The following is a 26,831-nucleotide window of genomic DNA, read 5'->3' as shown; positions in this document are numbered from 1 at the left end:
ACCACATCCCACTATCACTGAAATCCATTCAGAATACAAACTCATTTAAAACACAAATAAAAGTTCACCTATTGAAATTGATGGATCTGCTCTTGTTCCTCTCCAAAATAAATGCCACTGTTTTCTTCAGCTTGCCATAATGTCAGTGCATTTCTCTCATTTCAGAATGTTATACCCCACAACCAGTCTTCACCTGCATTTAATAACATCTTCCTGATATATTCATTATTTTGTGACACTGCTGATCCCCACTATAGCCATTTATATAACTGTTTCTGAAATGGCTTTACACTCAACCTCTGAATTACAATATTAACATTTTCTGCCCTACCTTCACCTCAGTTTCTTTGAATTTATAAGCAGTAATCACATGATCTATTATCTATCTGACAAATTCACTAATATGCCTCTTTAAATGCTCAGCATCTACTAATGCATAATTATCTTTTATACTGTAATAACTGCTTCTAGTTTTATTTGAAAGTAATCTAATTGGCAAATGTATGTGTAACTGTTAATGCATATTATTTAATGTCTGTTTATGTATATTATTGAATGTATATTTAAAAATATTTGGAATATGTTGGAACTTTTCTAGCTGGACCTCCATTTTAAAAGGTGTCTTATTAAAGCCAGTTGGACAAACCTAGTAAACAAAAACAAAATAAATAAAAATAAAAAAATAATTAAAGGTACCAATGTACTATTAGCTGTTTTTGTGGCTCTGGAATTGATTTAGACAACCAGATAATGGGAAGTGCATTAAGGTGATCTATGCACCAGTGCACTCCTAACTTTGCTTATGAATCTTAAATTAATTTAGGCAAAGCAGATTATGGATAATAAGTAATGCCCACTAGTTAGGAACAAATTATATAGGGAAGATAGTAAACACTACTAAAAACTTAGAGGACAGTCTCATAGTGAGAAACCAATGTTTAAGAGCAGTTACCAAGCATGGTGGAAAATATCTATCCATGTTTAGACCTCTACAGATATTATTTTTACCTGTGTATCATACATAGTTTGCTTATTGTCAATTAGAGTTCACAGGCAAATACACATTTTGAGATACTGCACAATAATTCTAAAAATAGTCTAAAGTTCATATAATTTCTGCTCATACCTGTTGACTGGAGAAAACAATGCATTTTTCTAGAAATAAAAAATAAATTATGGAAAATATCTAACTATGATAGTACATTTATAATTTGTTCTCTATATTTTAGTCTCATTTCTGTAACTCGTTGATTTCACATTACATTTTTGACTACAGAACTTGGAATGAACAAGAAGTGACAGTAATGAAGAAATATGTCATGACGACAATAGAAGATGGGTAAACATTCCTTGCATATGGCATGCTTTTGCTGTTAGTTCCATTGAGTCAAGGTCAGCTCTTCTTGAAACTATTGTAGCTGTCCTAAACTATGTTCTTTCTTCAGTCAGACATCTAATCACTGACAGTAGGGTAACCATGGCTGCAGTTATGGGATCAGTCCATTGACAGTAGGGCAACCATGGCTGCAGTTATGGGATCAGTCCATTGACAGTAGGGCAACCATGGCTGCAGTTATGGGATCAGTCCATTGACAGTAGGGCAACCATGGCTGCAATTATGGTATCAGTCCATTGACAGTAGGGCAAACACGGCTGCAGTTATGGGATCAGTCCATTGACAGTAGGTCAACCACGGCTGCAGTTATGGGATCAGTCCATTGACAGTAGGGCAACCATGGCTGCAGTTATGGGATCAGTCCATTGACAGTAGGGCAACCATGGCTGCAGTTATGGGATCAGTCCATTGACAGTAGGGCAACAATGGCTGCAGTTATGGGATCAGTCCATTGACAGTAGGGCAACCATGGCTGCAGTTATGGGATCAGTCCATTGACAGTAGGGCAACCATGGCTGCAGTTATGGGATCAGTCCATTGACAGTAGGGCAACCATGGCTGCAGTTATGGGATCAGTCCATTGACAGTAGGGCAACCATGGCTGCAGTTATGGGATCAGTCCATTGACAGTAGGGCAACCATGGCTGCAATTATGGTATCAGTCCATTGACAGTAGGGCAAACACGGCTGCAGTTATGGGATCAGTCCATTGACAGTAGGGCAACCATGGCTGCAGTTATGGGATCAGTCCATTGACAGAAGGGCAACCATGGCTGCAGTTATGGGATCAGTCCATTGACAGTAGGGCAACCATGGCTGCAGTTATGGGATCAGTCCATTGACAGTAGGGCAACCATGGCTGCAGTTATGGGATCAGTCCATTGACAGTAGGGCAACCATGGCTGCAGTTATGGGATCAGTCCATTGACAGTAGGGCAACCATGGCTGCAATTATGGTATCAGTCAATTGACAGTAGGGCAGCAATGGCTGCAGTTATGGGATCAGTCCATTGACAGTAGGGCAACCATGGCTGCAGTTATGGGATCAGTCCATTGACAGTAGGGCAACCATGGCTGCAGTTATGGGATCAGTCCATTGACAGTAGGGCAACCATGGCTGCAGTTATGGGATCAGTCCATTGACAGTAGGGCAACCATGGCTGCAGTTATGGGATCAGTCCATTGACAGTAGGGCAACCATGGCTGCAGTTATGGGATCAGTCCATTGACAGTAGGGCAACCATGGCTGCAGTTATGGGATCAGTCCATTGACAGTAGGGCAACCATGGCTGCAGTTATGGGATCAGTCCATTGACAGTAGGGCAACCATGGCTGCAGTTATGGGATCAGTCCATTGACAGTAGGGCAGCAATGGCTGCAGTTATGGGATCAGTCCATTGACAGTAGGGCAACCATGGCTGCAGTTATGGGATCAGTCCATTGACAGTAGGGCAACCATGGCTGCAGTTATGGTATCAGTCCATTGACAGTAGGGCAACCATGGCTGCAGTTATGGTATCAGTCCATTGACAGTAGGGCAACCATGGCTGCAGTTATGGTATCAGTCCATTGCTTTCCCAGACTTTGTCTTTTTGCTGACCTTCAGTCCTACCAGTGATGATACCTTTTTCTAATTATATTTCTCTTCCCATTATTGGGGCAGCACAGTGGCACAACAGATAGCATTATCACCTCACAGCAAGAGGTTGTCCAGTTCAATTCTCTGCTGGGCACAGTATGCGTGCCATCCCTGCATTTGTATAGGTTTCGTCTGGTTGCTCCAGTTTCCTCCCACATTCCAAAGACATGCAATAGGTGGATTGGACACTGTAAATTGACCAACAGGGTCAATGTGCTTGTGAGTGTGTGCTATGGAAGAGCAGCCATGGCAGGGCTAGCTACCTGGCAATACAAACATTGGCTCCAGATGATTGTCACTGATGAAATGACTTCCTGAACTCATGTGTTAATAATGGAAAAAGAGGTTGTGGTTTGATGGATTTCTCTTCCTATGATAACAGGCACTGGTCAGACTAGTGATCAGCAATGGGGGTATATCCATTCATCTATCCATCTATCCATCCAGCCAACCAGTTATCTATCCATCTGTTCATCCATCCAGCCAGTCAGCCAGTCATCCATCCATCCATCCATCCATCCATCCAACCATCCATCCATCCATCCAGCGAAAAATGTGTGCATGGATAGGTATGACATACCACATTTCAGTTGCTTCATTGCATATCTCTGGTATGACCAGTTCCTTCTGTATCTCCCAGTTCAAGGAGTGATTCACTTTTCAGAACAGTGATGTGGTGGTATACCAGCTCTTTATCCTAGTAGTACAGCTGAAGTAGTAAGCACTTTATTATCTCTAATCCCTGGTTTGGGTTAACATTCACAATTTATACAAAATCCTGCATGTTGGACTCTTCCACCACTTCATACCTGCTCTCATGGTCAGATGTGCAGTGACATTCTATGATATAGAATAGGGAGCTGCTAACGAAGTTTATTTTACCATCTTATGTTTGACTGATTTCCCTCTGACTCTACTTGCAAAGTATTTGGTTCCAAGGAAATCACACTATTAGATAATGCTTTGTCTAAGAGCAAAAAAAAAAAAAAAGATTATCTAAAGATAAACTTGCTTTACCAAAAGACACCTGAGATGAGTCTGCTTACCTAATTAATTAAAAGTGTATAAACAGCTAGTTTTAGCAATGAAGAGCCAGGAAGTCTGAAGTAGGAAATATAGCCATCAAGTATGTGAACATTTCTTACAAGTTCCTTTTTCTGTATTTCATCATCTTGCAAATCATTTGTATCCAGAGAGTTACTCAAAGCATCTTTTTTGTCTGCAAAGCAAACACAATAGTTCGAAATCCACTTTGCTTATCTGCCTACTCTATGTTCATTAGAAGACGCTATGTTCATTTCAGTAGAAAATCTCAAGCTGCCAGTTATACAGAACAGAGCATAAAAATAGACAAACTTCAGAAAGAATGATGTATTTTGCACCAGATGTGTAGTCAGTATAAAGGCATACAATAAAATAGAATTATTTCCAGGATCTCCAGGTGAAGAAATGAGTTGCTAAGCCTCAGATTTATCTTACCCTTGCAAAGTAATAGAAATGTTTTGGATTAGTGCAATTTTAGGGAATGCAAGGTTCAAAGGACAAAACCACCACCGTAACAGATACAAGCATGCAAAATCTGAAGGTAATGCTAGAAATCTAAACCTCATAATGCACTCTCTCAAGGCACTCCTAAAAATGGAGAACATCTGTGCAGTAACTGAGACCTGATTCAAGGCTCCAGAGAATCTAATGGAATGCAATACCAGTCTACAACTCTTACCACACTTTTCGGCCACAAAACCAAGACCAAAACACTAAAGGTGGAGGAGTGTCCATATTCACCAAGGATATTCACACCTCCAGGCTAGTTGCCCAACACAATACATCTGAAATTCTCCAGGTGCAACTAACACTAGGTAAGACTGCAATCCAAATTGTAGCTTGCTACAGATCCCCCACCATGCCCCAAGATTCTCACTACACCTTTCTAAACATACTGGAAAATATTAAGATACAACCAACCACCCTAATACTGGGTTATTTCAACTACCCTGCCATTAACTGGAAAAACTACTTGGGTACCAAATTCTTTTCCCAACAGTTCTTAGAATTCATAAATTCCAATGCCCTGGATCAACTAATCCATTGTCCCACCAGGGGCTCCAATATCCTAGACCTGGTCATTACCAACATGGGAGATAGATGCTTCACACCAGTGGTCACCCCCTCATTGGTCAGGTCTGACCATAAGCAAATCACCCTTGACATCCACATCCCATCCCCACCCCCCACTAAAAACTTCTCCAAAGCCAACTTCATGCCACTGAAGTCAGAAGTGACAAACTTCATGACACCCATGCAGACGGGATCTGAAAGTTTGACTGCAGAATCCTACACTAAGTCACTGTACGAGCACATCCACTCGTGCATGAATCGTGCCATCCCATATAGAACCAAGATGCTCTCCTCCAAAAAAAGGAAGCCAATCTGGTGGTCCCCTGCTATAAACAAACTATACAACAAAAGGAAGAAACTGTTGCAGAAAAGAGGAAGATCCCAGGATGCAAAAAACTCCCTCACCAGCCTCAGTAAGAAGCTGAGATCCCTCATAAAATCCTCAACACCTAGTTACGAAAATAAAATTGCCAAAGATTCCAAAGACAACCACAAGGCATTCTATAGTTATGTCAAGAATCTAAATGGCAATGCTCAGATCTGCTCTGAGCTTCAGCATAATGGCATTAAATATATTGATCCCAAGAATATTGACAATATCCTGGCAGATCGATTTAGTGCCAACTTCACCCCCCTCTCACCCCCAAAGGGCCCATCTCAATACCAGAAGATTGCCAAATTCCGGTAATCACAGCAACACAGGTAGAAACCGCACTTTCCAAAGCTAAGAATACAGCATCCATGGGACCAGAGGACATCCCAGGCTGTGTACTACATGAACTACAAAATGAACTGGCACCTCACCTAGGTGTCATGTTTAATCATAGCCTCACCTCAGGTGTCATGCCCACTGAGTGGTGCACAGCTACAGTTATCCCACTCCACAAGGGGGGATCCACCTTGGATCCCAGGAACTACCATCCCATCAGTCTGACAAGCCTGATCTGCAAGGGCATGGAATGCATTATTATGGAACTTATAAACAAAGACTTTGGCAACCTTCAAACACTTGACCCCACCCAGTTTGGATTTGTGAAGGGCCAATCTTGTCTCCTGAACCTGACTGACTTCTTCGAATCAGTCTCCAGAGCTGTGGATGAGGGTAAGTTGGTCCACACAGCCTATCTGGACCTCGCCAAGGCCTTCAACACCATCCCCCCACTCTGGAATCATAGATAAACTTACTACGTTGGGCATAAATCCTTATGTCACTCGATGGATTGCCAACTGGCTTACTGACAGAACTCAGACTGTAAAAGTAGCTGACTCTAAATCCAGCTCCAGACAAGTGGAGTACCTCAGGGTTCAGTCCTGGGATTACTCTTGTTTGGCATCTACTTCTCTGAAGTACAGGCCAACACTAAGGGACTCTGGCTAACAAAGTTTGCAGATGACTGCAAACTGGGAGCCATTATTGAATCCCCAAATGATGTGGATATTCTACAAAAGGGCCTTACAGAAACAGATGCCTGGTGCCAGAGCCATGGGCTCAAGCTTAATGCCAAGAAATGTATAGTTATCCCCTTTGGAAAAAAACATGTGCCCATGAATTACCACATAGGTGGCAGTACACTAAACATCGAATGTGTGATGAGACACTTAGGGGCACAGGTGGACAGTGGTCTCACTTTCGATAACCACATCACCACAACAGTCAGGAACTCCTTCTGTGTGGCACAACTCATCACTAAGGGCTTTTCATCCAGAAAAAAGGAAGTCATTGTCCCACTGTACTCATCTCTCATTAGACCCATTATAGAGTATAATGCCCCATTTGGTATGTACCTCACAAGACATCTGCAACAGCTGGAGAGGCCACAGAAATACTACAAGGCCATGTCAAACCCTGAGCTGTTGGACATGCTCCACTTAAAGAAATCCCAATCACTCAGAGCCACATACTCCAGGGATCTAAACCTTGTCATCACAATAAACAAAACATGCTGGAGGGATAGGTTCCTGACCCAGAGACTCCCCATACTCTGGAATAGACTGCCCATACATGTCAAGCAGAGGGCCTCCTTGGACCTCTTCAAAAGGAACCTTGATGATTGGATGGGAGATAGGAAATTCACCCCGGGAATCATGTGAGTCGCCCTGCTAGACAGGGGTCCAGAGAAGTAAATATTGTGGGAAGAAATATCCAGGGAATTGTTATGGCTAGGCTTGTATAGGCCCTAGGGCCGAAAGCCTAGCGTACCAACCTATGAATCTATGAATGCTATTTAGCTAGAATACAGAACAGTGCTAGAAGTGAAGGTGGTCAGGATTTTTTAAGAAAAACTTTACTGGCAGTGCCAGTACACTAGACCTTACCTTAATAGGCATTTATATTTTTATTTGTGTGAGTATTTGGGGATACTTATAACAGCATTAAAACATCTGCTCTGCATTGGTTTGATTTTTTTGAGGAAGAGTTCAGAGAGTACAAATGTCTGCACCATGGGTGTTTTTGGCATAATCCAACAAGAAAGTTTGGAGATCGATCTGCGACTTGACATTTCATTCACTTTCTTACACTTATGTCATTCTATTTCCGGTCACAGGTAGCCATGGCAAGCAATGGATATAATCCAGGAAGCAACTTAAGATGAGATGTATATTCATCACAGGAAACGCCAAAACAATTTCTATCATACCACACATGAGATATATGAGGGGAAAAAAACAAGTATGGATTTCTAATATTAAGTGCAGTTTGCAAATGCGTTACACTTTTGAATAACCTCAGTCAATGTTTAAAATGTGCAGTCATAAAAGAGTAGACATTTGTTGGCGGCAATACTTTACCATAGTAATGAACAGTAAACCTTTTTAAAAGTGTTCAGATTTGTAAAATAATACTTACTTTTTCTTTTGTCTTGGTTGGCTCTGCCCCGCTCCGTTCGCCCTCGCTAATGCTCGGGCTCCCTCCGCTCCCCTGCCCTGCCCCCTATTCCCTCCCGCCCCCACTACCTCTACATTTATAGTAATCACAGCCACACCCACAGCTCGTCCTCACATCACCTCCACCAATCACAGCTCCTCAAGTCATATCACATTATACCACACCAACTTGCTCCACACAAAATACTCCCAATCACTCTCATTCCCACTAGGCATTTTTTACATCACCCACACGACTTCCCCATCCACATATAGTGCAACCCTATAATTCCTATTCAAACCCCCCACCTAGAAACAACTTAAACTTTATAACCATGACTATCACGCAACTAAGTCTAGTCTGTCTTCTCATAATTCTTTACAACACCACAAGTTATCACTCTAGCAATATCCCTAAACTTAGTAGCACAACACAGCATTATGCACTCTCGTATACAGACACCATGCATTATAATAATATCTGCCCACAGTTATTCAAGAACTACATAACGGACCAATTCAGGACTAAACACATATGCTCTCATTCCTACTCCAAAAAAACACAATACTTTCTCACACTCCTCACCAAACTCCAACATCTGTATAACCATTTTAACTCCAGGCTCACCATAAGTGGGGATATCCACCCCAACCCAGGCCCAAATCCACCTTGTCCAACTCAAACTGTTCTAACACAAATGTCAGAACATAACATCCCCACTTTCTTCATCCCTGGGCAAATCAACAACAGCAGCAAAACCAACCATCTTTTAATGCTAAATATTAATATTAGAAGTATCAAAAATAAAATACCTGAACTCCAGGCCACAATAGCACACTACTCCCCAGACATAGTTGCATTAACAGAAACCTGGCTAAATAAAAACATAGCTAACTCAGAAGTTCTCCCTACTGGCTACAATATCATTAGACAACACAGACCACTTTGTAAAGGGCGTGGAACTGCCTTACTGTACAAGTCAAACTTAACGGTCTGTCAATTACCAAACTCCTACCCCTCCCCCAATAATTGGGACATACTTATCTCACAACTTCAACTTCACCCTAAAAAGGTCATCACCACAATTGTGATCTATATTCCACCTGGTAATACATCTGCTAGCCTTGAAGACTTCTTATCCTGGTGTTCTTCCACATACTCACAAGAAACCCTTATTCTGGGGGACTTCAACCTAGATTGGTTCACCTGTATATCAGAACCACCAAGTAATCTAATAAATCTCCATGGCTACCAGCAGCTAGTCCAAATTCCAACTAGATGTGATGAAAAAAATCTAAAAGGGAATCCTTCCTTGACTGGGTCCTAACTAACAACCCCACATTGTACCCTCACACAGGCAGTCTCCCAGACACCTTAAGTGACCACAACATAATATACTTTATACGTAGTAGAACAAGCATATGCAAAACCACTAACTATATATCCACTAGAAACACAAAAAAATTCTCTCCTGAGGTCCTCAACACTTTACTTTGTAACTGTGACTGGACCCCCTTAAAAACCCTCCCACTTGACCACGCTGTAGCATATTTCAACAAAACATTTCTACAACACCTAGCCACTGTCGCTCCATTGTGCAAAATCAAGGTTAGAACCTCTACAAACCCCTGGCTCAGTAAAAAAACCAAACAAATCCTCAAGTCCAGAGACACTGCCTGGCTTTACTATCAAAAAACAAAGAAACACAAAGCCTAACTAAGTACCAAGAACTGCGCAACCGTGCAAAAAAATGCATTAGGCTGGACAAAAATTCCTACTACACAACATTACAAACTAAATACCAACACAACCCGCAAAAATTTTGGAAAAATGTAAACCAGCTACTAAAATCCACCCAAAAGGCTACCCCCAAACCAACCACCCCTGACACTAAAGTTCCCATCGAAACACAATTCAACTCCCACTTTGTGAACTCAATTCTATCCTTAGTATCACAGGAAAGTCCCTTCCTCACTATCCCCCCCAACACAAATAACACTAATGCAAGCTTTACCCTCAAAAAGTACAGTTTTGTACCTACCATAAATGTAGATGTTTGAGGATTCCCTTGCTGCAGTCCTGACTATTGGGTATAGTCCGCGTCCCAGTCGGCCCGAATACCAGAGTATAAGGCTGACGTCGGTCATGGCGCCTTAGACTGGCGTCAGTACGTCAGGGTACTAATGCGCATGACCGGCGTCATTTCCTCAGTCTTTTCTTGCCCCAGATGTCAGAAGACCCAAAAAGACAAGTCCCAAAAACAACCTGCACCAATAAACATGTACAATATATACAGTAATATATATACAAAAAGTATAAGCATGTAAACTCACATACACAACCACCCTGAAACACAGAGGGAAGGAGGGAGGGTAAATTGGACTGCAGCAAGGGAATCCTCGAACATCTACATTTATGGTAGGTACAAAACTGTACTATGTTCTTCGTCTTCCCTTGCTGCAGTCCTGACTATTGGGTAGAATCCCAAAGCAGAGGTAAGGGAGGCTGGCAAATTATAAAGTAGCAGGAGCTGACAACATGCCTTGTAAAACAGCTGTGGCAAAACCAGCTCTAGTCTTAGAGTATATAGGCAGGTGATAATGCCTAGAGAAAGTATGCACTGAACTCCAAGTAGCTGCTTCCAGAATATCCTTAGTTGCCACCCCTTAGAAATGCTGTTGAAGTGGCAGTAGCCCTAGTGGAATGAGGCCTAATCCCAGCTGGAACCTCTTTGCCATGATGGGAATAACAAAATGCAATGCAAAAGCCAATCCACCTAGAAATAGTTTGTTTTGACACAGGCTTGCCCTGTGAACTCAAAGCAAAAGAAACAAGTAACTGCTGAGACTGCCTAAAATCTTTAGTCCTGCTCAAATAATAACGCAATTGCCTGTGTACATCTAAAGTGTGCAAAATCTTTTCCCCTTTATTTTGAGGATCTGCAAAAAACGTAGGCAAATGAATAGTTTGGTTTAAAGCCACACTAGAAACCACCTTCGGCATAAAGGAAGGATTAGTACGTAATGAAACCCTGTCCTTATGGAAAACCAAAAAGGGCTCTACTGCCATAAGGGCCTGCAACTCAGACACCCTTCTTGCAGAAGTAATAGCCAACAGAAAAGCAGTCTTCCATGACAAATATTTCAATTCAGCAGTAGCTGCAGGCTCAAAAGGTTGTAGAGTAAGTTTTTCCAACACAAAATTGAGATCCCAAGCAGGAGTAGGAGCTCTACGTGGGGGTCTTATATTCTTTGCCCCTCTAAGAAACTGCTTGAACAAAGGATGCGAAAACAAAGGTGGGTCACAATCATAGTGAGCTGAAATTGCTGCAGCATGAATCTTTATGGAAGAGAAGGACAAACCTTTGTCCAATAATTCAGTAAGATATTGAAGAGCCACACTCAAATTAGGCTCTGAAATCTCCAAATTCTTTGCTGTACTCCAAAATAAAATCTCTTCCATTTTTCTGCGTACACTCTCCTAGTACTAGGCCTTCTAGCTTCCATAATCACATTTAAAACTTGTTGAGGAAGCTGAGACCTACCGTGCTTCAACACAGAATATGCCAAGCTGTGAGATGAAGAGATTGAAGCTTGACATTGAGCAGATGACCGTCCTTCTGAGATAACAGATGAGGAATCAGAGGTAAAGGCCATGGAGGCTTCTTTACAAGACTCCTTAGAAGTGGGTACCAGTGTTGCCGAGGCCAATCTGGAGCTATCAAAATCATCCTTGGCCTGTCTTGTCTGACCTTTAGTAATACCTTTGGAAGAAGAGGTAGAGGTGGAAAGGCATAGACATGAAGGTTTTTCCAACTGAAAGACAGAGCATCCACTTTCCAAGCTGTGTGATGAAACCCCTTTGTGCAATACTTTGGCAGCTGGTGGTTTAGTGGAGAAGCGAACAGATCTATGTCTGGAGTTCCCCATGACACTGTCAATTTCTGAAATACATGAAGATCCAGTTTCCACTCGTGGGGATCCATGATTTGTCTGCTTAATACATCTGCTAGGAGTTCTGTGCTCCTGGCAGAAACCTTGCCTGAAGAGTCAGTTGCAGGCTTAACGCAGTCTCCCATAAAATCATTGCTTGCCTGCATAGAGGATAAGAATGTGTTCCCCCTTGCTTGTTGATGTACCACATGACAGTTGTGTTGTCTGTCAGAATCAACACCTGCCCTGGAAGAAGTAACTCCTTGAACGCCATCAATGCAAACTGGACTGCTAACATCTCCTTCATGTTGATATGTAGATGCTGTAGTCTGGCAGGCCACTTGTCTTGTATCCACTTTCCATTTAGATGAGCTCCCCAAGCAGTGTCCGAGGCATCTGTCGTTAAAATCTGACTCGCCTCTGGCGGGTCACAGAGAGTCCCTTGTTTAGGTGACATTCCTGAGCCCACCACAAGAATTCCTTTTGAAGGCAAGGTATTATTTGAATGACAGTGTCCAAATCTTGGCAGTGCTGTGTCCATACATTTTGAGATACCATTGCAGCTTCCTCATATGCAGTTTGGCATTGGGAAGCACCAGAATACAAGATGCCATGAACCCTAATGCTTGAAGGACTGTCCTTGCAGTCAGCACGGACTGATGAGATAGTTGATGGAAGTAAAGTGACAGACTCTTTTGTTTGTCCGGGGTTAAAAGGCCATCTGAGCTGCTGTATTCAGTCTCACACCCAGAAAGCACATGTCTTGAGAGGGTACTAGACTGGACTTTATTTCGTTCACAGAATACCCTAGGCATCTTAGCACTGCTATGACATATTCCAGATGCTGTAGAAGGTGTTCCTTTTCTTGAGCCAGAATCAGGCAGTCGTCCAAGTAAGGATAGATTTGAATGCCTTGAAGCCTGAAGTAAGCTATCACTGGAGCCAGAACCTTTGTGAATACTCTGGGCAGTAGATAAGCCAAAGGGCAATGCAGAGAACTGATAATGAAAATCTCCAGTTCGAAACCGCAGATACTTTCTGCAACTTAGCCTTATAGGCACATGAAGGTAAGCTTCCTTGAGATCCAAAGTTACCATCCAGTGATCCTTGCCCAGCAGAGGTAACAGTTGCTGTAACGTCAACATCTTGAACTTGGGAATGTCCAGATAAGTGTTGAGGATAGATAAATCCAGAATTGGTCTCCACGTGTTCCCCTTCTTTGGTACTAGGAACAGGCGAGAATAAAATCGAAGCCCCTTTCTGATACAGGGACTGGCTGAATGGCCCCTATCTGGAGTAACTGAGAAACTTGCTTGTGAGCCTCTTTTCTTTGTGGAGGAGGAACATCTGGCATGCCTTTGAAAGGGGGCATTGTGTGGAAATAAAATCTGTAACCGTGATGAATAATATCCAGCACCCATCTGTCTTGAGTGATTAAATCCCAATTTTCTTTGAAAAGAGACAATCTTCCTCCCAAAGGAGCTGCCAGACGAGAGTCCACTGGCAGCTGAAAAGGCAGGTCATTGGTTCTGCTTACGAAAGGACTGACCCTGCCCTCACCAGAAGTCTGAGCAGGTGAACTGTCTGATCTAGGCCTAAACGAACCTTGAGCCCTGCCCCTACCACGTCTAGACCTACCCCTAGACTGGGAACCATAAGCAGGATATGTCCACCCCTTAGCAGGCCAATTTCTACTAAACTTGGAGGCTGCACCTGCAAAAATCTTTAACAGTCTGCATAGACTTAGCTTTGTCCTCCATTTTCTTTAAAACTGCTTCCACAGGCGGTCCAAACAACACATCAGACTGTAAAGGAGCATCCAAAATCCTAGTCTTAACATGCTCAGCTAAATTCTGATCCTTCAACCAGGCATGTCTGCGAAGAACAGAACTAGTAGCAGCCACCCTCGAGGAGGCCTGAACAGCATCAAAACCACACTGCAAAGAATGCTTACCCACTTGTTCAGACACATGAACCAAATCCAGCAATTCTTTACACTCAATACCTTCCGCCAAAGCATCCACCTTAGATTTCAATTGTGAAAGGAGATAATTTTGATATTTCAGCATATGAAACTGACAATTCAACGCCCTCATGGCTAGAGTGGAAGAAGTATATACTTTCTTACCCCACCTATCCAAAGCCCTTGCCTCTTTATCAGAGGGTACAGGATTTTTAACCACAGAAGCTTTAACACCTTTAGGCCCCTGAGAAACAGTTTCTGGGTCCGCCCTGGGACTCTTAAACAAATACTTATGAGCTTGGGCACCCTATAATACCTATCAGGCTTAACAGGAGCAGGAGGCAAGGAGTCAGGGTTCAGAGAAGCCTCTGCAAAACATCCTCCACCACATTCAACACAGGAGGAATAGCTAAGGGCCTATGCTGGGGCAAAACAAGAATTCCCTAAGCCTTTTTCTGGAGTCAGAGTAATCTTGGCCTTCCCATTTAAAGTGCTCCCTCATGGAGTGAAGAGTCTCTGAAAATGAAAAATCCTCAGGAGGAGAAGCTGAAGGAGTGGAATCATCCACATCAGAATCAGAATAAGTAGGAAACTCTTGCAAGTCTTCCACAGAAGACTCTGAAGCCTGTGAACACTGTTCAAAACTATCAAACTCCTGTTCCACCCTAGGCCTCTTATCAGGTGGGGCATAGAACCTCTAATCAGAGTAATCAAATCTTCTGCCATTTTAAGCATATGTTTCTTAGGCACAGAGCCCGAAATGCTAGGAGAAGCCCCACAGAAGCTGAACTTGGCCTACCTCTAAAAGAAGCTTTGGCAACAGAAGGAGAGGCCCTAACTACCTTGGGAAGAGAGGGAAGAACAGTTACCTGAGAAGCCCCTCAGCCTGGCCTACCTCCTGAGAGGGCACATCCTGTAACAGTAAAGTATCTGCCTGAGACTCCATAGAGACTCCTGGCAAAACCTCTGGCTCCCTGAGCCTTCTAAAGGACCGGCGTCCGGGACTGCGGTTCCTCACCCCTAGGCTTCACTGTTTTGTCCTTGCGCTTCTTGGATGAAGCAGGCGCCGGAGCATCCGGCGGCATATTATAATTGCAACGCTTCCCAAACACTAACCTAGCACAATCAAGCCTCCTCTTAATAGTGCGCTTGTTAAATCTAGCACAAGAGCGGCAACCAACAACGTCGTGCTCAGGCCCTAAACAAGGTATACACAATGTATGATAATCCCTATGCGGTATCTGCTTCCCACAAGAAATACAGTTATTCACTTTTTCTGACATCCGGTTAAATACTGAGGCAAGAAAAAACCAAAATGTTCCCCAACGGGGTTACTTAGCCAACTCTGTTTTCGGTCTGAAACTCCGGTTTCGGAAAATCTCAGAACGCCAACCTGCACTCGCAAAATTGCTTCTGCATCGGACCATGCGGCAAAAAAGACTGAGGAAATGACGCCGGTCATGCGCATTAGTACCCTGACGTACTGACGTCAGTCTAAGGCGCCATGACCGACGTCAGCCTTATACTCTGGTATTCGGGCCGACTGGGACGCGGACTATACCCAATAGTCAGGACTGCAGCAAGGGAAGACGAAGAACATCAGGTCCCACCGCTTCAATCAAAAGCATGCTCTCCAAACTAAAAACCTCATCAACAGCAGCCGACCTACTCCCCAGCTATTTCTTGAAACTCACAGCAGATTCTTTTGCTGTCCCAATCTCCACTCTCATAAACAGATCAATTGTTGAAAACTATGTGCCCAAACTCTGGAAAATATCCTATGTTATACCCATACATAAAGGCGTGACCTCCACTGAACTTAATAACTACAGACCCATTGCTTTACTCTCCCCCCTGGCCAAAATCCTAGAAAAATGCATCCATACCCAGATGCTAAACTATCTCCTAGACAGCAACATCCTGTCACCTACTCAGCATGGTTTCAGATCTGCCCATAGTACCACTACAGCCCTCCTCTGCTTCACAGACACAGTAAACTGTCTCAAAAATGAAGGCCTACAAGTGTCAACTCTTTTTTTGGATATGTCCAAAGCATTTGACACAGTCTCACACCAAATCCTGCTAAACAAACTAAACCAATATCATCTATCAAATTCCACTCTTACCTGGTTCCAAAGCTACTTAACTGACAGGTACCAAGCTGTGAAATGGGAAAATTATCTCTCTCCTCAGCTGCTCATAACTATAGGAGTCCCACAGGGTTCTATCTTAGGACCACTACTATTCACAGTCTTCACAAATGACCTCCATACCTCCACAGAGCATGCATCTATAATTCAGTATGCAGATGATACTACCTTAATCTGTGCTGCACAAAACATTCCCACCCTCCTGCAAACAACTCAACTAGCATTCTCTGGCATTGAAAACTACCTTACTAAAGCCCAACCTATCCTCAATCCAAAGAAAACTCAGCTTATGATTATAACCAGTTCTAACAAAAACACTAACAGTCAATTCACTAATGCTACTCCAATTGCTCCAGTGGCACAGGCTAAGCTATTGGGAATAACCATAGACTCCCACCTAAAATTTGATAGTCATCTCAACTTAACTATTAAAAAAGTACATGCCAAACTGGGGTCGCTCTACCGTATCAAACCATTTCTTACCAACAACACAAGATCAGCCATTGCTCGCTCCCAACTTCTATCCACCCTACTCTATGCATCTCCCATTCTGTCTAATCTCAACAAAACTGAACTAAGCAAAATGGAAGCCTGCTATAACAGAATTGCCTGCTTTGCTGCAAATTGCTCATATAGAACTCATCACTGTACTGCTTTGAGACAGCTCCACTGGTTTGAACTGCCTAACCTACAATCAGCTCTGCCTCTGTCATTCTATCTATTACCTTCCCAATAAGTGTCCTGCCCTTAAAAACCTAGTACAACATCACTCAGCCAAAAGGCCTCTTAGATCATCAAGCAAACTACTACTAGAAGTCACCAACAGCTACAATAGCTTTGGAGATGCACTATATAGTAGTTCAGTGGCTACAAAAATGGAACTCTGTCCCTACAAGCATGCAAAACACATCATCCAAAGCCTCCTTTAAAGACCTCATCAGGCAACGTCTCAAAGAAAGTTGGCAGTGCCATGATTGCTCCCCAGGCTAGTGAAAGCGGATAACACATACATACAAAATCTAGAGCACTTGATAATAGTTTTCAATCTTACTCACAAACACTGGCTAATCTACAATGCATGTACTGTACCTGTGTACTATGTATGTATTCTACCTATGTTCCAAATTTCAGCTGTACACCACAAATCTATTAATTACCTTTATTTTTAAAATTAATATTTTTTTGTTTGTTCTCTCCACTGTAACTGTTTATGTGCCGCATACCACTGTAAAAACATGTCTCCTGTAATTTGTGTGTATACTGATCATGTCTAAATAACTAAATGTGTCTGTAATTTTACTTTGTGGAGCTTTTCTCCCCGGGCCTCTGCTGAAAAAGGGCCTTTTCGGCTCAGTCAAACACCCCCGGTTAACAAATGTAAAATAAATAAATAAAATAATAAGTAAAGCCAGTGTATCTTCTCTATACTGGTGTAGATAACGGACTTAGGTTTATGCAGGACAGCCAAGATGCAGCCATAAATGTGACATTTTCCTGCACCTCGGTAATGAATGCCATGCAGACAGATGTGCTGCATGTAGATATTTTCAACAGTCATGATTTAAATGAGTAAAGTCACCCCCAGGCTGTGAAGATGGTGACATTTTCTCAAAATAACTATTAATTACGATATATGATAAATACGATTACAGCCCTCTAGTTAAGGGGAAGAAGACAGAAATAATAAGGCAGAGGATAAGGTACAAAGACAGATGGGGAGAGATGGAAGAAAGTTCTAGTGAGTAGGAACAGAATGAGACAAGGACCTCAATGCCATGGGGCTAGAGGAGGAGGAAGAGAAATGAATGTGGAAATCAGCCCTTTATTTGACATAAGGTTTGATCTATGAGAAAAGTCAAAGAAATAATGTAACGAAAGAAATAGGATTGGGCAAATGAAGGAACAAAGATGGAAACAGCCGAGAGACAGAAGAAAGAAAATTAAAAAAGCAAATCAGGAAGGACAACGATGTGGCAAGTCAAAGTAAGAAATGCTGCAGCTATGCCATTGGTAACGTGGGAACCTATAAGAAGCTAGAGATGCAGTTTACCTGCAGTGGGATACTGAAGAAAATAATTCAATGTGGAAAAGGACTGCAGGGGAAAGAGGACATGCAGCTTAAGAAAGATATGAGGACGCATGTCAGATATCTAAGAGGATGGGCAGCTATGAAACAGGTGCCCAGAGTGCAGGTACCATTACAGAGCAGGCATATGAATATTGGGACTTTGGTGAGAGTGGCCATACTTCAGTAATGAAGGAGAGTGAAACAACATTAATGAGAGGGTAAGGGAGAAGAAGATAAAAGATCTTTTGAAAGATGCCATGAAAAGGAAGCTGGAAAATGAAGGAAGATTATCATGCTGAAAGAGAATCTCCATTTTCATAGGCCTAGTGAAACCAGCAGGAAGTCTGAGGAAGGAAAGACTATTTATGGCATTCCTATACTGGGCAGCAAGGCTGGTTCTAGTTCTAAGTAAATGATGCTAAACATTGGTCTTTAGAGCTTTGGAAGAAATTCAGACAAGCGCAGGTGTTATGTTCAAATAAAAAGCTTCCGAAATCACTTCAGTGAACAGGAAAAAATGGGTCATAACATTGATTCATAAACAAAAGAATAGCTGGGCTGCAGTAGTGATATGCTACTGTGCACAAAGTTGACAGATAGTATACAACTCACTGGCAAATTGACAACTCAGAATGAATAACTGCTAGAATTCATTTGAGAGACACATATTGTTTGTTTCATACCTGCTGTATTAAATAGTACCACACTGCAGTCACTGGGATTGCCATGCTTCTGTGTCAATAGAGTAATTGTAGCAGGCAATGCCTCATCTACCTATCTGATATGCACATGTGCAGATGTGCATGCGTACACACACACACACACACACACACACACACACACACACACACACACACACACACACACACACACACACACACACGCACACTCACCTGTATGTCAGTCACATCACACCACTCTGTCTCTGGTAGAGTGCTATAGCATACCAGTTAAACCAATCAGTGCAGGAATATGTGAGCATGGGATGTACTTCCTGCTGCTGTAGCTCACTATCTACACCAATCAGTATGGAAACATGCAAATGCTCCTTGAGCTACAGCTCATTTTGTGTTTATAATGCCACAGAGCAGAGCTGTCAGTCACAGATCACTTTGCTCGGAGATACAAATATAGATTAGCAAAAAAAGAGTTGACAATGGTATAAACAAGAGTCAGAACTTTTTTGTCCAGTACACTGTTTTAGTCAAGCCCAGATTATATGTTCTTTGTGAGGTTTACCAATACAAGCTGTATAATGTAGATATTGTATATACACATACACACTCATATGAATGTATATATGAGTACATATGAGGAATAGCAGAGCACATGCACACACAGTGAGGGACAACACCTTTGGCAAAGACACACCCATGCCATTACTAACTGCAAATACTGTCCAGGCCAAACTTGTCAGAAATATTCATCAAATCCTTGTGTCTGTCAAACTGAGCTTGTCAGAAATCTTCATCAAAAGCCTTGTGTCTGTGCCAGTTTGTATTACCCAGCATTCAGTAACTCTCACAAACAACACCTGACTTACTTACATTCAGCTTCACTTGTGGTGATGCCCTATAAAGCGATGACCTAATTTGTGCTCTGTAGAAGATTTTCAAAACTCTGCTATCTCAGTGGGAGATAAAGCAATTTAGCAATAACCCACGCCTGGGTGTGGGCAATGCTGGATTTACCCATGATTGGTGTGGTTTGGTCATGAGGGCAAAGTCCGAGTGGCCAAACAAAGACAACCGTGGGTAAATCCAGCATTACCCACACCCAGAAGTGGGTTATTGCTATTATACAATGACATTATTTAAGGAAAAAAAAACTTTTCTTAAATAATGGCATTGTATAATGCCTCCGTGCTGCCCTTCCGCAGCTGTCTGGTATTTTGCGGCAGTTCTGATGTACTGCGAATGCGTACACTTATGCAGTACATCAGAGCTGTGGGTGGAAGCAACGGAGAAAGCAAGATCTCCGTTGCTTTTTACAAAGTGTCTTGCTATGTTAAAGGAGTTTAACATAGTGAGACAGCTTTAAAAAAAGTGACGGAGAATCTCCGTTGCTTTTTTTAAAGCTGTCTTGCTATGTTAAACCCATTTAACAAAGCGAGACAGCTCTAAAAAAAGCAATGGAGAAAAGAAGATCTCCATTACTTTTTTAAAGCTGTCTCGCTATTTTAAACTCCTTTAACATAGCGAAACAGTTTCTAAAAAGCAACGGAGATCTTGCGTTCTCCGTTGCTGTAAAAAAAAAAAAAAAGACATACTAATGGAAAAAGTCCAGGCGACCGCACATTTTCCCATTAGTATAAGTCTGATTTACAATGTGCACGCTGACCAATCAGCATGCACGTTTTGGAATATTTATGGGGGGTCGTTGTATAATAGAATTTAACATACTGAATGCATACTGAACCAATAATAATCTGATCAAAACATTCCCTTTCAGAATTTGTATGTAAACTGCAAAGATTTAAATGGAATCAGTTTATATGGCTGATGCTGAACCAGTCAAATTACAGTTCATAATGTTTGACAGATTGGGAGTGCAGTTTCCCAGTTTTTGTCTATTTAACTTAGGGAAAAGGATGACAGTGTTTTCCATCGTTTTTTACTCACTTAGCTTTGCTGACATCATTGTGGTATGACCTCAGAGTTGCATGCATGCTGCATAATGTTAAGGAGTATGATGGGCAATGTCTTCCACATGGGTGGTATATTGAGTGACCTGCATTTCATTTGTATGAGATGGTTTTAATGATGCTATGTAAACTGAGTTTGGAATGATGACATTTAGTGCGATGTAATAAATCATAAGTCAATGTAATCCAAAACAAAGTATAAACAGGATTACACCTGATTTTAAGAAGAGAGCCATTTCAGGTCAGCACTATTTATCATTTGCGTTTTCATTTTTTTTTTTTTTGCCAGTCATTTCTCTTTCCTTTCTACGACTAACTTTGCAATGAGGCACTTACCCAGTTCTCTCTTCTCTTCTTCATCACTTTCTTCTTTGTCATTCAGGGCATCTGAAAAGCATACAGGTGAGAATTTTACCTACAACATACTAGAAACTGTGGCATCTGTCACTGCCAGAACAAAGTGTTGTGTTATACTAGAAAGAAATATATATTTTTACATGCAATCACGTAATCAAGTTGGACATATTGTATAATAATTTCCTGTTTCATGTAAGTCAGAAAACTCAGCAGATGCAATAAATATTACTGCATAAATGTAAAGATAAGGCTGTTGCATAAGCCTTCTCAGACAGAGATATTTTTAAAGACCCGAGCAGTAGAATTAATTTTGATTTAACCTTTTAATGTATTTTAGGGACAGTTGCAGGAAGAAGAGAAGTGCTTTGGGATGAGGCTAACTAACTTGTACACTAGTTATAGAATACTAGTTTGCATCTAGAAATGGGACTGCACATAGACTATGACACGAGTTCCTCATTTTATTACAAGCACTTGAAAATGGTTTGTTCTCCTAGACTCTGGCACATGGCACAGGGGTTAAGATTACTACACTGGCACGTGGCACAGGGGTAAGATTACTACTCTGGCACATGGCACAGGGGTTAAGGTTACTACTCTGGCATGTGGCACAGGGGTTAAGATTACTACTCTGGCACGTACACAGGGGTTAAGATTACTACTCTGGCACGTGGCACAGGGGTTAAGATTACTACTCTGGCACGTGGCACAGGGGTTAAGATTACTACTCTGGCAAGTGGCACTGGGGTTAAGATTACAAGCTGTAGTTCTTGTGGTACAGGGTTTGAATCCCTCAGCCTTTATTCTTGATGGGAGGTTGTCATAATAACTAAGGTGTTTACTTTACAGACGCAAGGTGCAGCATTTGATTCTCACATGGGATAACTGGCTAGGCTTAAAATGGCCCACAAGGGCAGTTAGCCTAGTACTAATCTTTGAACCTATGTAGATTACCTCATGACATTTGACACCAGTTCTCCCAGACTACCTTATGATATTTTTGAAATCAATAATCACAAAGTACCTATAGACCAGCCAGAGTAAGGCACCTTGACTACTGATGACATTTTCTGCCTCCAGACCACACTGTCTCTGTCTAGTTTGTGAACTTATGGAGGAGCCATTTCAGTCTTCTGCAATTACAAAAATTCAAACACAGCTAAAGCTTACAGTTGAGGCAAAACTTCCATGTGACTTCTAAAGCAAAATAAACAGACTATTGACAAAAATCTATTTATTTCTAAATTAGAACATGTGCTACCTGTCTTCAGCCTGAATTAAAAATCAAATATAAACCATTTACATGTCTGTTTATTTAAAACACGGTTTATTTTTCTACTTAATTAATGCGATACCACTGTGTCCCACCTGTCAATGCAACCTGACTAGCATTTACTTCAAGGGTAGCCTTCCTAATGGTTTGTCTACGGCATAATTTAATTTCCCCTAAATATCTATTATATACTTTGTTCTACAAACTCAGCTCCATTATGTCTTCAGTGTCACTCCTGTCAAATAACAATTATGCGCTCTCATTAGTCACACCTAACTTTATAATGAATAGTGAGTCAGGCTTCTCCTCTTTTAGGTCCCTTTATATGGAACCAAATGCCATATAACCGAGGAACAATATAGCAAAAATCTGTGCCCAAAAATATCTTGATGAATGCCTGAATATTAAAGAACACTGCTTTTTTTTATTAATAGCAAGTAGTACTGGTCCAGCCACACTTCAGTCCTCTCGACATTTTGTTACTACTGTAATTCAGAAATATTGTACTAAGTACATAACTCTGATCTTCCTACTACATATACATTTACTTGGACTCTTCTGTTAACCTAAGTCATTTAAAAATCAGTTTCTCCAAGCTTCATATTTCTTTTTTTGATCTTTTATTTGACATCTATTACACAAATGGCCTCAATAATTACATCACTGTTTACATATACCATATATTTAATTTCTGTGCAAGCTGTCAAAAGGCATCATACTATGTACTTACTTATTTGCTTAATACTTTAAAACCTGAAACCATTGTTATCAAATGTTATTCATGGTCTAATTTGTGTAAAAGAAATGTGAGTGCTATTTTCCCTTATCTTGCTGGGATTTCAGGTATATTTAGGGTACCAAATGTTCATAGGTTGGTACTAGGCTATCAGCCCTAGGGCCTATACAAGCCTAGCCATAACAATTCCCTGGCTATTTCTTCCCACACGATTTACTTCCCTGAACCCCTGTCTAGCAGGGCAACTGACGTGATCCCCAGGATGAATTTCCTTTCTACCATTCAATCGTCAAGGTTCCTTCTGAAGTGGGCCAAGGAGGCACTCTGCTTGACATGTATGGGCAAGTCTATTCCAGAGTCTGGGGAGTCTCTGGGTCAGGAACCTATCCCTCCAGCATGTTTTATTTATTGTGATGACAAGGTTTAGATCCCTGGAGGGTGTGGCTCTGAGGGATTGGGATTTCTTTAAGTGTAGCACGTCCAACAGCTCTGGGTTTGACATGGCCTTGTATGTTAAGCAGAGATCAGCTCTGAGTAGACGATATACGACAGAGTATACCTAGAGTTTCTTAAGGCGGTCAGCATAGGGCATCTGCTTTAGGTCTGTGATTCTATTAGTGAGGTATTTCTGTGGCCTATCCAGTTGTTGCAGATCCAACGTGTGGATTTTAGTTCTAGTTCTCTACGCAGATTAAACAGAGTCCTCTTTTTTTTTTTCACCTTACTTGTGGTCAGCAGATAACATGGCAAGCGTGCTGTCCTGAAGGCTCTGTGGTCCATGCTTGTCATGTATGTTACCTTAAGTTATGGGTAAGAAGAATTTTAATAAATTAAAATGAGCAACTTAGAATGAATAACTGATTGAATTCATACGTGAGACACCTATTATTTGTTTCATACCCGTTATATGAAATTGTACCACACTGCAGTCACTGGGATTGCCATGCTTCTGTGTCCGTAGAGTAATTGTAGCGGGCAATGCTTCATCCACCTATTTGATATGCACGTGTGCAGATGTACCTGTGTACACACACACACACACACACACACACACACACACACACACACACACACACACACACACACACACACACGCCCGCACACTCACCTGTATGTCAGTCACATCACACCACTCTGTCTCTGGAGAGTGCTATAGCATACCAGTTAAACCGATTAGTGCCGGGATATGTGAGATGTACTTCCTGTTGCTGTAGCTCACTATCTACACCAATCAGTATGGAAACATGCAAATGCTCCTTGCGCTACAACTCATTTTGTGCTTATAATGCCACAGAGCAGAGATGTCAGTCACAAATCACTGTGCTCTGAGCTACAAATATAGATTAGCAAGAAGGAGTTGACAATGGTATAAACATGAGTCAGAACTTTTTAGTCCAGTACACAGCTTTAGTCAAGCCCAGATTATATGTTCTTTGTGCAGCTTACCCATACAAGCTGTATAATGCAGATATTGAATATACATATACACACTCATCTGAATGTATATATGTGTACATGTGAGGAATAACAGAGCACATGCACACACAGTGAGAGACGACACCTTTGGCAAAGACACACCCATGCCATTACTAACTGCAAATACTGTCCAGGCCAAACTTGTCAGAAATATTCATCAAAAGCCGTGTGTCTGTGCCACGTTTTATTACCCAGCATTCAATAACTGTCACAACCAACACCTGACTTACCTACATTCAGCTTCACTTGTGGTGATGCCCTATAAAGTGATGACCTAATTTGTGCTCTGTAGAACATTTTCAAAACTCTGCTATCTCAGTGGGAGATAAAGCAATAGAATTTAGCATAATGAATGCATACTGAACCAATTGTGGTATACCATATTTGCCTGTGTTGTACTTCTTGAATGCAATTCTTTGTTTCTTATTCTTATTAGAAATTCTCAGTCTGATCACCCAGACCACACAACTACATGTTCCTGAAGCTGATGTTCTTCTGCTTTAGTCCACAATAATCTGATCAAAACATTCCCTTTCAGAATTTGTATGTAAACAGCAAAGATTTAAATGGAATCAATTTATATGGCTGATGCTGAACCAGTCAAATTACAGTTTTATTTATTTTTATTTATTTAACATTTGTTAACCGGGAATGTCCGACTAGGTACCACAGAGCCTGTTTTCAGCGGAGGCCCGGGGAGAAATGCTCCAGATACATGTCTTTGGAATTTGGGAGGAAACCGGAGTACCCGGAGGAAACCCACGCGAACACAGGGAGAACATGCAAACTCCACACAGAAGGCACCCCAGCCGAGAATCGGACCGGAGAACCTCTTGCTGTGAGGCGACAACGTTAACCGCTGCACCACTGTGTCATAATGTTTGACAGATTGGGAGTGCAGTTTCCCAGTTTTTGTCTATTTAACTTAGGGAAAAGGATGACAGTGTTTTCCATCGTTTTTTACTCACTTAGCTTTGCTGACATCCTTGTGGTATGACCTCAGAGTTGCATGCTGCATAATGTTAAGGAGTATGATGGGCAAAGTCTTCCACATGGGTGGTATATTGAGTGACCTGCATTTCATTTGTATGAGATGGTTTTAATGATGCTATGTAAACTGAGTTTGGAATGATGACATTTAGTGCGATGTAATAAATCATAAGTCAATGTAATCCAAAACAAAGTATAAACAGGCTTACACCTGATTTTAAGGAGAGAGCCATTTCAGGTCAGCACTATTTATCATTTGCATTTTCATTTTTTTTTTTTTTTTGCCAGTCATTTCTCTTTCCTTTCTACGACTAACTTTGCAATGAGGCACTTACCCAGTTCTCTCTTCTCTTCTTCATCACTTTCTTCTTTGTCATTCAGGGCATCTGAAAAGCATACAGGTGAGAATTTTACCTACAACATACTAGAAACTGTGGCATCTGTCACTGCCAGAACAAAGTGTTGTGTTATACTAGAAAGAAATATATATTTTTACATGCAATCACGTAATCAAGTTGGACATATTATATAATAATTTCCTGTTTCATGTAAGTCAGAAAACCCAGCAGATGCAATAAATATTACTGCATAATAAGGCTGTTGCATAAGCCTTCTCAGACAGAGGTATTTTTAAAGACCCCAGCAGTAGAATTAATTTTGATTTAACCTTTTAATGTATTTTAGGGACAGTTGCAGGAAGAAGAGAAGTGCTTTGGCTTGAGGCTAACTAACTTGCACACTAGTTATAGAATACTAGTTTGCATCTAGAAATGGGACTGCACATAGCGTATGACACGAGTTCCTCATGTTATTACAAGCACTTGAAAATGGTTTGCTCTCCTAGACTCTGGCACGTGGCACAGGGGTTAAGATTACTACTCTGGCACGTGGCACAGGGATAAGATTACTACTCTGGCACGTGGCACAGGGGTTAAGGTTACTACTCTGGCACGTGGCACAGGGGTTAAGATTACTACTCTGGCACGTGGCACAGGGGTTAAGATTACTACTCTGGCAAGTGGCACTGGGGTTAAGATTACTACTCTGGCACGTGCACAGGGGTTAAGGTTACTACTCTGGCACGTGGCACAGGGGTTAAGATTACTACTCTGGCAAGTGGCACTGGGGTTAAGATTACTACTCTGGCACGTGCACAGGGGTTAAGATTACTACTCTGGCACATGGCACAGGGGTTAAGATTACTACTCTGGCACGTGCACAGG

The 26,831-nt window shown here is 41.7% G+C and overlaps 1 long non-coding RNA gene across 1 annotated transcript in view; it reads right to left on the bottom strand.

Moving 5' to 3' along the window:
* The window catches only part of LOC122791063, a 123,481-nt gene extending 97,490 nt beyond the window's left edge, over positions 1 to 25,991 (bottom strand). The window contains exons 1-2 of the long non-coding RNA XR_006363067.1: positions 25,944 to 25,991; positions 21,113 to 21,163 (exon numbers count right to left, since the gene is read on the bottom strand). This is a non-coding gene — a long non-coding RNA (uncharacterized LOC122791063). The remainder of the gene's footprint in view (positions 1 to 21,112; positions 21,164 to 25,943) is intronic.
* Positions 25,992 to 26,831: the final 840 nt, after the last annotated feature.

This window comes from Protopterus annectens, chromosome 16.part0, assembly GCF_019279795.1.
Source record: "Protopterus annectens isolate FY-2018-M chromosome 16.part0, PAN1.0, whole genome shotgun sequence".
NCBI lineage: Eukaryota > Metazoa > Chordata > Ceratodontiformes > Protopteridae > Protopterus > Protopterus annectens.
This window is presented reverse-complemented; position numbering and strand designations above follow the sequence as displayed.